The 8,157-nt window shown below is 38.1% G+C and overlaps 1 protein-coding gene across 14 annotated transcripts in view; it reads left to right on the top strand.

Moving 5' to 3' along the window:
* Window positions 1–8,157, top strand: part of Bbx (BBX high mobility group box domain containing) — a 240,376-nt gene that overhangs the window by 106,376 nt on the left and 125,843 nt on the right. For 8 of the 14 annotated variants that reach the window (XM_029544302.1, XM_029544292.1, XM_029544293.1 and 5 more), the window contains one exon: window positions 5,699–5,812. The exons of the other annotated variants lie outside the window; for them this stretch is intronic. The gene's annotated coding sequence lies outside the window, so the exon portion shown is untranslated. The remainder of the gene's footprint in view (window positions 1–5,698; window positions 5,813–8,157) is intronic. 14 annotated transcript variants of the gene reach the window in all.

Raw genomic sequence — 8,157 nt, 5'->3', positions numbered from 1 at the left:
AACTCACTTTGTAGACCAGGCTGGCCTCGAACTTCAGAAATCCGCCTGCCTCTGCCTCCCGAGTTCAAAACCACATTTTTAACGGATTTTTTTTGTGTGTGTGTGTGCTAGAATATTTTCTACATTTGAGTTCCTAAGTGCCTCTAAAGTATGCTTTCGATTATTTTCTTTTTGATGCTTATAAATAAATATCCTTGCTTGGCCTGTATAGATGGCCTGGTAAAGTGCTTACTGGGCAAGTGTAAAGACCTGAGTGTGTTTGATGTACACTGCTAATCCCAGCACTGAGGAGGCAGATGCAGTCATTCCTGATGTTCACTAGCTCAGCAACCTGGCCTCGTCAGTGACGCTTCAGGATGATGAGTGGCCCTGTAGCTATGAGGAGCAAGCAGCACTGGAGACTGGCGTTTGGCCTCTACATGCACACACATGTGAGCAGACCTGCCTGTACATGTTCCCACATGAATGGGATTACATACATATGCACACAGGCTTCTTGATTGCCAACTGCATAATGATCACCGCTGATTCTTGAAATTAATAAGCACAAGCAGAGCATTGATTTCTTATCTATATATGGGTCAGATTTTTGTGTTTTGTTCTGACCTTTAGGGTAGTTGTCGGAAGAACCCCAAACTAAGCAAGTCCAACTCAGCGGCTCAGTATTGAGACCTGACCTGAATCCCACTTAGAGATGTCAGGGGAGTCTTTACAGATGAATTTTAATCATTTCAATTTATAATGGGTAATGTAGGCTCATGTGTTGAAGGTGTGGTCCCTGGAAGTTTCTCGAAACCTTGGAACATGGGATCTAGGTGAAGGAAGTCACTCACTGCAGGCCAGTCCTTGGGAATTCTCTCCTAACCCTAGCTTTTTCCCCCTCTGTCCTTCCAGGCTACCCTGAGGCAAGCAGACTCTAAGACTCCACCACTGCTTCAGGCATGAAGTAGTGCACAGAGGTGACCTCAGAAATTCTAGGCCTAGAGTCAGTGCTTCCTGTTGAACTGTTTTACTTAGGTCCTTGTCATGATAAAAGGTCTGACTAACACAAGGAAATAAAGAGAAGCTTAGAAATTTAAAATAGATGCCTTGTGTCCGTTGGAGAGGATATTGGATGAGGCTAAATCGAGAAACGCCAGTGAATACCAGAAGCAAGGGGTTTTAAGAGTGTCAGGGTAAGTTTACGGTTTTTCTCCTCTAAAGCTAGATAAACCACTAAACAGTTTTGAGCCAATGGGACTGGCTGGAAAGGAAAAGAAAAAAGGACTGGAAAAATTGGTTTTAGGGGACTTTAGTGTTGTTTTTGTTAAGAAATTTGTTCTAACAGTTGTAAATTACACTGTCCGATTATGTAGGGTATAGCCTGGATATAAGTAGAAATATCTAGATCAAGTAAACCTTTTTCCAACTCATGGGTTAGAAGTTAATGAGTACTTGGTTGTGGAGGGGACTTTCTGTGGTGCCCAGGATCAAGCCTAGGGCTTTGTATATTGTTAATCAAACCCTGTATCACTGAGCTACATCCTGCTTGACATTTAGTTTTAAGAATTTCATCAATGAAGGTGTTCTGAAACATTTAATGGTTGCTATTATTTAGTTCTGTCTCTCTCCCTTCTCCTTCCCTTCTTGGGGGGGCGGGTATGTGTGACTGTATTTACTTATTGAAAAGTTAACCTTCATCATTTGTCAACTCAGAATTCCAGGTCTCTATCTCCTAAATGAAAGTAAAATTAATAACCTATAGAGCTTGGCTATAGACAGATCTTTTTTTGAGGGTGTAGAGGGATGGTAAAAGAAAAGGAAATAATGAAAGACAAAAATAAGTCAAAGATACAGTTTTTAAAAAATATAGATGTGATTGTTCAGATAGCTGCTAATTGCTGATATTGTGTGGAACTGTGATAGCGGCAGAAGCTGGTGTGGAGGAGAGGTGGTGTTCTGCATAGATTGCATTGGAAGCGGAGAGAAGATAGCCAGGAGGCTGTGCTTAGGGGAGAAGTTTAATTTTTGTTGTTGTTGTTTTGAGACAAAGTCTGTGTAATCCAGTCTGGCCTTGAACTCAGGATTCGTCTGCATGAACCTCCTGAGTGCTGGGACTGTAGCTGTGTGCCTGGTAGATGTACTTTATCTATACACAGAACAGTGGCAAGGCCTATTTGTTTATAAAGGAGAGCAAAACAAAGCTATCTACTTCAGGAAACAGTGTACAGCTCGGAAAGGCAGTTTAACTGAGGAATGATGATTACTGAGAGAAAGTGAAACACTAGAGTTTAAGTTAGCAATCTATGGATGAATAAGTTTGGAGTAAAGTTTTCATCAACTCAGGAAGGAAGTGTTGTGGAGTTACAGTCTTCGTAAAGTAATCTATAAGTGCTTAGACATTCACTCTCAGGGAAACCAGAACACATCTTCTATAAAGGTAATTTCAACATCTTTTTCTTGGAAGCTGCCTTCGACTGTTTCAAATCAAGGCTTATCCAGGTGCTAATATCATTTCCTCACATGCACTGAAGTGACTTTCTTTAAAATGTCATCAGTAAGTATACTTCCTAAATACTTCACCCACAGGATTTACATTGTTATAATTGGCATCTCAAGGAGGTGAATAATGAGCTCCCAGCTTTTCTTTTACATCAGGTACTGTAACACTTTTTGTAAAAGTCTACTCTTAATAAAATCCGTTTGAAAATTCTTCACCTACAAATGCAGTTTCTAGGCTCAGGGCAACTAAGGAGCCACTTGTTGTGATCTCCAGACAGTGCTGTAAGAATATAAAAGATGCATTCCAGATTCCAGTTAGTAACAGTAAGGATGAAATCTGCGACTTTTCTTTGCACTTTATATGCTATGATCTCTGTGTACATATGGATGTGTGTATATGTATATTATTACTGTTATATGTTATATATATCTTATATATGCAAAATTTGTTGCTATTACTTGAGCCAAGGTCTCCCTGTGTAGTCCTGGATGACCTGGAATGCCCTATGTAGACCAGGCTGTCCTTGAACTCTGGGAGATCTGCCTGGCTATGTCTTCAGAATACTAGAATTAAAGTCATCTGTGACCATACCTGTCTCTTTATATATTTATGCTTATAATTTTTCATTGTAGTTCCTACAGTGACCTTTTAGATATAGATATTCATTTTTCCTATTTAATATATTAAAGAACTGAAAAGCTCAGGAAACTTAAGTTTATTGAGCTATTTCACTACTTAAGCTACAAAACTGGGATTTAAGTCTACTCTCTTTGACTTTTAAAGACTATGTTCTCTATATACCCATGCAATTTTATGATATGTCTGACGTCATAAAATTGGCCTTTTTACCATCTTTGATGGCAGTATTCACCCTAGAGTGGAAGCACACTGCCTCAGTGTTACCTTCTGTTACCTCTGTCAGCTTGGAGGAATGTACTGACCCTTTATCTGCTCCAGTGATCACACTGCCACTTGTTATTGCAGACTAACTCAGTAAGTTGCTTTATGCTGTTACCTGTATTATTGTTGCTCTTGTTACCATGGTGTTTTATATGAGAAGGACTTGCTATGTATCCTCACAAATGTTTACATTTGAAATCTTCCTGGCTCTGCTTCCTAAGTGCTGGAGGAGCATGCGTGCGCATCACTGTGGCAAGCTAAGAGGTGAACAAATATCTGCAAACCATTTAAGTTGTGATGAGCACTGCAACTGGACCGAATCCCAGTCATCCAGTAAGACTCTTCAGTGCCTCTTCTTATTCCCATTGTTGTAGATGCAGGAAGTGAGGCATAGAAAGTTTATCTGCCCCAGTTTACACTGCTGATTGGAAACAGAGCAGGGTTTCAGGTTCTACCAATTTGGTTGCTGGGCTCGTAATCACATCATGATACCTTACATGTTAATCTATCTGTTTACATTCGATGAACAGGTGATGTGTACTTTTAACATACATGTATAGACATAGAGCTAAGTACACTAGTTTTGGAGAGAACAGAAATGATATTCTAGAAATGCATTCCTCATGACACAGTAATAGAACTCAAGTTCCCTTATCAGAGTTCAAGTGTGAATCACTCTCTAATGACTGTCCTACTTGGCATCCTTAAGTGTTTCTGCAATTTTGCTTATTGTAATTAATAGAGAAATGTTCACCTATGTGTGACATACATAGCAGCTCCTATCTTCATACTCTGGGCTTCAAAAGAATAGATTAACTATTTTAGAATTCATAGGTATGAAGTTTATAAATGTTTTAACATGGGGACTTACCAAACAAAATGCATAAAAGTACAAGGATCAGAAAACCTCCCTGTTTTTAAAACCAGGTAGGCTGTGTAGTACCAGGTAGGTTGTGGGCCATTTCAGTGAAGTTTTTTTCCTTTTTTCTTCTTTCCTGTATTGTGTTTATTCCACAACCCGTATATTAACAGTTGATCAAGAATCTTCTTTCAGTTCTTAAAGAATGAAAAGCTGCTATTCAGGAGTTTGAAAAGTATTCTCAAATATTACCCAAAACTGAATTAGAAAAAGCAGCACGGAATTAGTAAAACCTAGGCAGTCACTAGAGGGCAGAGAAGTACTATACTTTTGCTCTGTTTGAAATTTTCTGTTTTAAACATTGCTAAACGGGATAGAAAAAAATACTGGTGCACTTCTGAATAGAAGTTATTTTTTTATTTTTTGTAAATTGTCTTGTAAAATCCAATAGTGTGCTTCACACTTGTTCTGATAGAGCTTTTCTGGCAATTGCAATGACTGCTTCTCAAAGGGTATGGTTATTTAAAAGAGTGTAAATATTGCTCAAGAGGAAATACTGATGGTCCTTTGCATATGGCATAGCCTGAGGTGGTACCTCAGTGTAGATGGTTAGGTGCAACTTTGAGACATTTTAGCCCTTTAGCACTGTTTGCCTTAGAGAATTCCCTGAAGTATAGCTTGTTCTTTCATTTGGTCAGCTGAAATATGTTGGGTCATTAATTAAGACCTTGAAATTTCAAAACTGTAAAGACAAATGAATTCTCACTTTAAAAAAAAATTATATTTGATCTGGTTACTTCACTCAATTTTGTTCCTGTTCTAAATTTATTACCATCCTGATGTACCTTTACTCTGTGGGTTTTTTTTTTTTTTTTGGATATATTTAAAAATATTCTTAGTAACATACTTTATTCATTAAAATTATCTTAAATTGGGTAGAATTTGAATTTTATTTAATATAAAATTGTATAAATATGATATGCATTTTAAATAGGAAAAACACAGGATATCAGGAAAACACTAAATTTTGGAATCATAGTTGGTGCTCTAGTTATTCGTTTGCTTGTGACTTTGGGCAGCTCACATTACTCACTGGCCTTTACATTCAAAATTTGGAAAACAATATTTCCTTGTTTGAGGATGTGTGTGCAACTGGTGAAGGTGAATGTCGGTGGGTGAAGGGAGCCCTCACATTGCTTCTGAACAGTTGCATGTATTTCTAATTTCACATCGCTAGGGCACTGTTGCTTTGTATGTAGTACCACAAATGTGGACTCACACCCGAAACTCAAGTCACAGTTGCAGACTTCCCTGTCTCTGACTTTCTTTGGCTGCTTAGTCCCTGCAACTCTGACTAACTTTCAGCTCTGTTTCTCTCCTCTGGTAATTTTCATGCTTCCTCTCTCTGTGTTTCTCCTGACTATCTCTGGTCTTTTTCTCTGTTTTTCTTATCCCAGGCACCCTCAGGAAGACCCCAAGCCTCTAGCAGATGATATCATCTCCAGCATGTTATAGATGTGGAGGATTCCCTGGGATATTGAGAAATACCAGAGGCGAATTGTTCCACTGTAGTAAGTCAATCAGCATTTATACAGTGACTACTGTTTAGAGCGCAGTTGGTGATACCTGGGACCACATAAAGTGCAGTGCAAAAGGCACGGGCTTGTCCTTTCTTCTTGGGGGAATCTTGTAGGTTGCCCTCACATGCAATTGAAGACATTTTTAAAGCTGACAAATAATTATATAAATGTTGTGTTGTTTGTATGTTAAAGAGATGTATGGTTAATGCTGTATAGAAATATAACATTATATCTAGGTGGCTTTGGCTACTGTACTCCCTTGCCCCAGGAGCTCTCTATTGGGACAGTACTCAAATGAGCTTGATAAATTTTGGCCTAGCAGATCTGAACTTTTTATTCACTTAGAGAAAGAAGTTAGGTCAAGATGGTGCTTATTGCCACTTTGAGAGCTTAGGATTTAGGCTAAGCTGTGACAATTGTTAATAAAGTGTTATGAAAGTTAGCACAGACTCTTAGAATGTTCAGGGTACAAAAGTGAAATAGTGAACTTTTATCTACCACATCCGTTTTCTTTTCATTCTGGACATTGTGTTTGCTGTTGTAGTCTAGCAGTGCTCCCTAGTACACACGTCATGGTTTCCAGAGTTGGATGCGTATTAAATCCTCGTGCTGCTAACTCTGATATACTAGGCACCTGCTTAACAGTACAGCATCCCAGTTTCCTTGTATACAAGCTGCAATTGAAAATATTTACCTCACGTAGTTGTATGGATTCAATGAGATGCTTTTTTTATATACTTCTAAGTACACATTACTTGCAAATACTTAAAAATATCTTCTAAATTGTTTTTTAAAATACCAAGTTATTTCTGAAAGCCTTCTAAAAATAAAGGTTTCCCCACAGTTCTTACCAAATACTATTATATATTAATATTCCATATATATGCATGCATGTAACTAAAGTATGAAGAATAACATGAATATGGATGACTGAGCACCTATCCTGGCTCCAATGTCTTTGATCACTGTGTACTCTGCCAGGTTCCACCTCCTGAGTGTTGGACGTAGGACTTCCATGCTTTTCTCGGGTGTTTTTTATTCTCATTTACTCCCACTATGAAGTTTTGTTTGTATTTTCTCCTGCAATATCTGTTCTTCTCAACATCATGGTGGAGTCATCTCTGATCACACTACTAATTCATGGCTAGAGCTATGTATAGCCTTTCATTGTATAAAAATGCCCCATTCCATGAGGCCTATTTAAGCTGCTACCATTCTCTGTGTGTGCATGTGTGTGTCTGTATGTGTTTGTTTTCACGGAGGGGGAAAAAAAAACTGTAGAAGAAAAGTTCTGAAAAGTTTAGTAGATCCCTTTCTAAGAGTATACTGTTTGTCATGGTACATGTGCCGAACTGTTAGGTCAAGATGCTCCAAGCTTCAAACTCTATGAAAGGATGTGTTTCATAGACTTTGTTACAGCTTCTACTTGCATGAACAATGCCATTGTTCCTTTCCTCTTTGTCTCCAAGTTCTCCTAAATTGTTAGACTCTGTTTAGATTATTGCCATATCTTTGCCCTTTAAGGGTATTTCTGTTTGGGTAGCTTAAAAATGATTTTTTCTGGGATACTCTTTTAAGAATAAACTTGATAATCCTCAGTTTTAAGTTTGTTCTGTTGTAGCAGCAACTTGTGTCTCTGTTTGGTAGTAGTGATGATCTTCTCTACCAAGTGTAGATGTCCTCAAGTGGCTATGAATGCTTGCTAAACAAGAGGTTGTCTCCAGAAAGAAACATATAGTGATGATATAGAGCTCACATATGATAAATGAGGTGCAGAGAAATATATACTTCCCCTATTTGAGTAGAGATGGAGAGTGACAACAGAGGCTTCCTGCCAGCTGAGAGATTTGATAAACTTGTGTTGTGCTTGCCTCTAGAAAGTTCTACACTCTCAACTGTATGAGTCCAGGTGTGCTGGCCAGACTTTCCATCTGTGTCCTTCACCCACTTTCACTTTCTTAGTAATTCTTCTGGTATCTAATTATATTTTTTATAAAGTTTAACCCAACTGTAATATCCACAGGTCTTAATCTTGTGATATGAGTAGACTGAGTGTCTATAATTTTACGTGAAAATATCACTGTTTTATGTCTTGTCAGGAACATCTTAACTGCATCTGTTTTCTGAAGTTCCTGGGGAAGGATACTGGGGTTTAATCTACTGGGGTTGTCTAGTTAATGATTGTTTATTGAATATAGAAAGGAAAGATGGTATGCACTCATTTTACTAAATTATTTTACTACATGTGGTAGGGCATGCATCATGAGTATTGAGTATGAGTTCTGTTTCAGATGGTTATAATAAAAAACAAATAGTGTATTCTTGAACTTCACTCT

Source organism: Mus pahari, chromosome 12, assembly GCF_900095145.1.
Source record: "Mus pahari chromosome 12, PAHARI_EIJ_v1.1, whole genome shotgun sequence".
Classification (NCBI taxonomy): Eukaryota; Metazoa; Chordata; class Mammalia; order Rodentia; family Muridae; genus Mus; species Mus pahari.
Note: the sequence above shows the minus strand (reverse complement) of the source record. Positions and strands in the feature narration are given on the sequence as shown.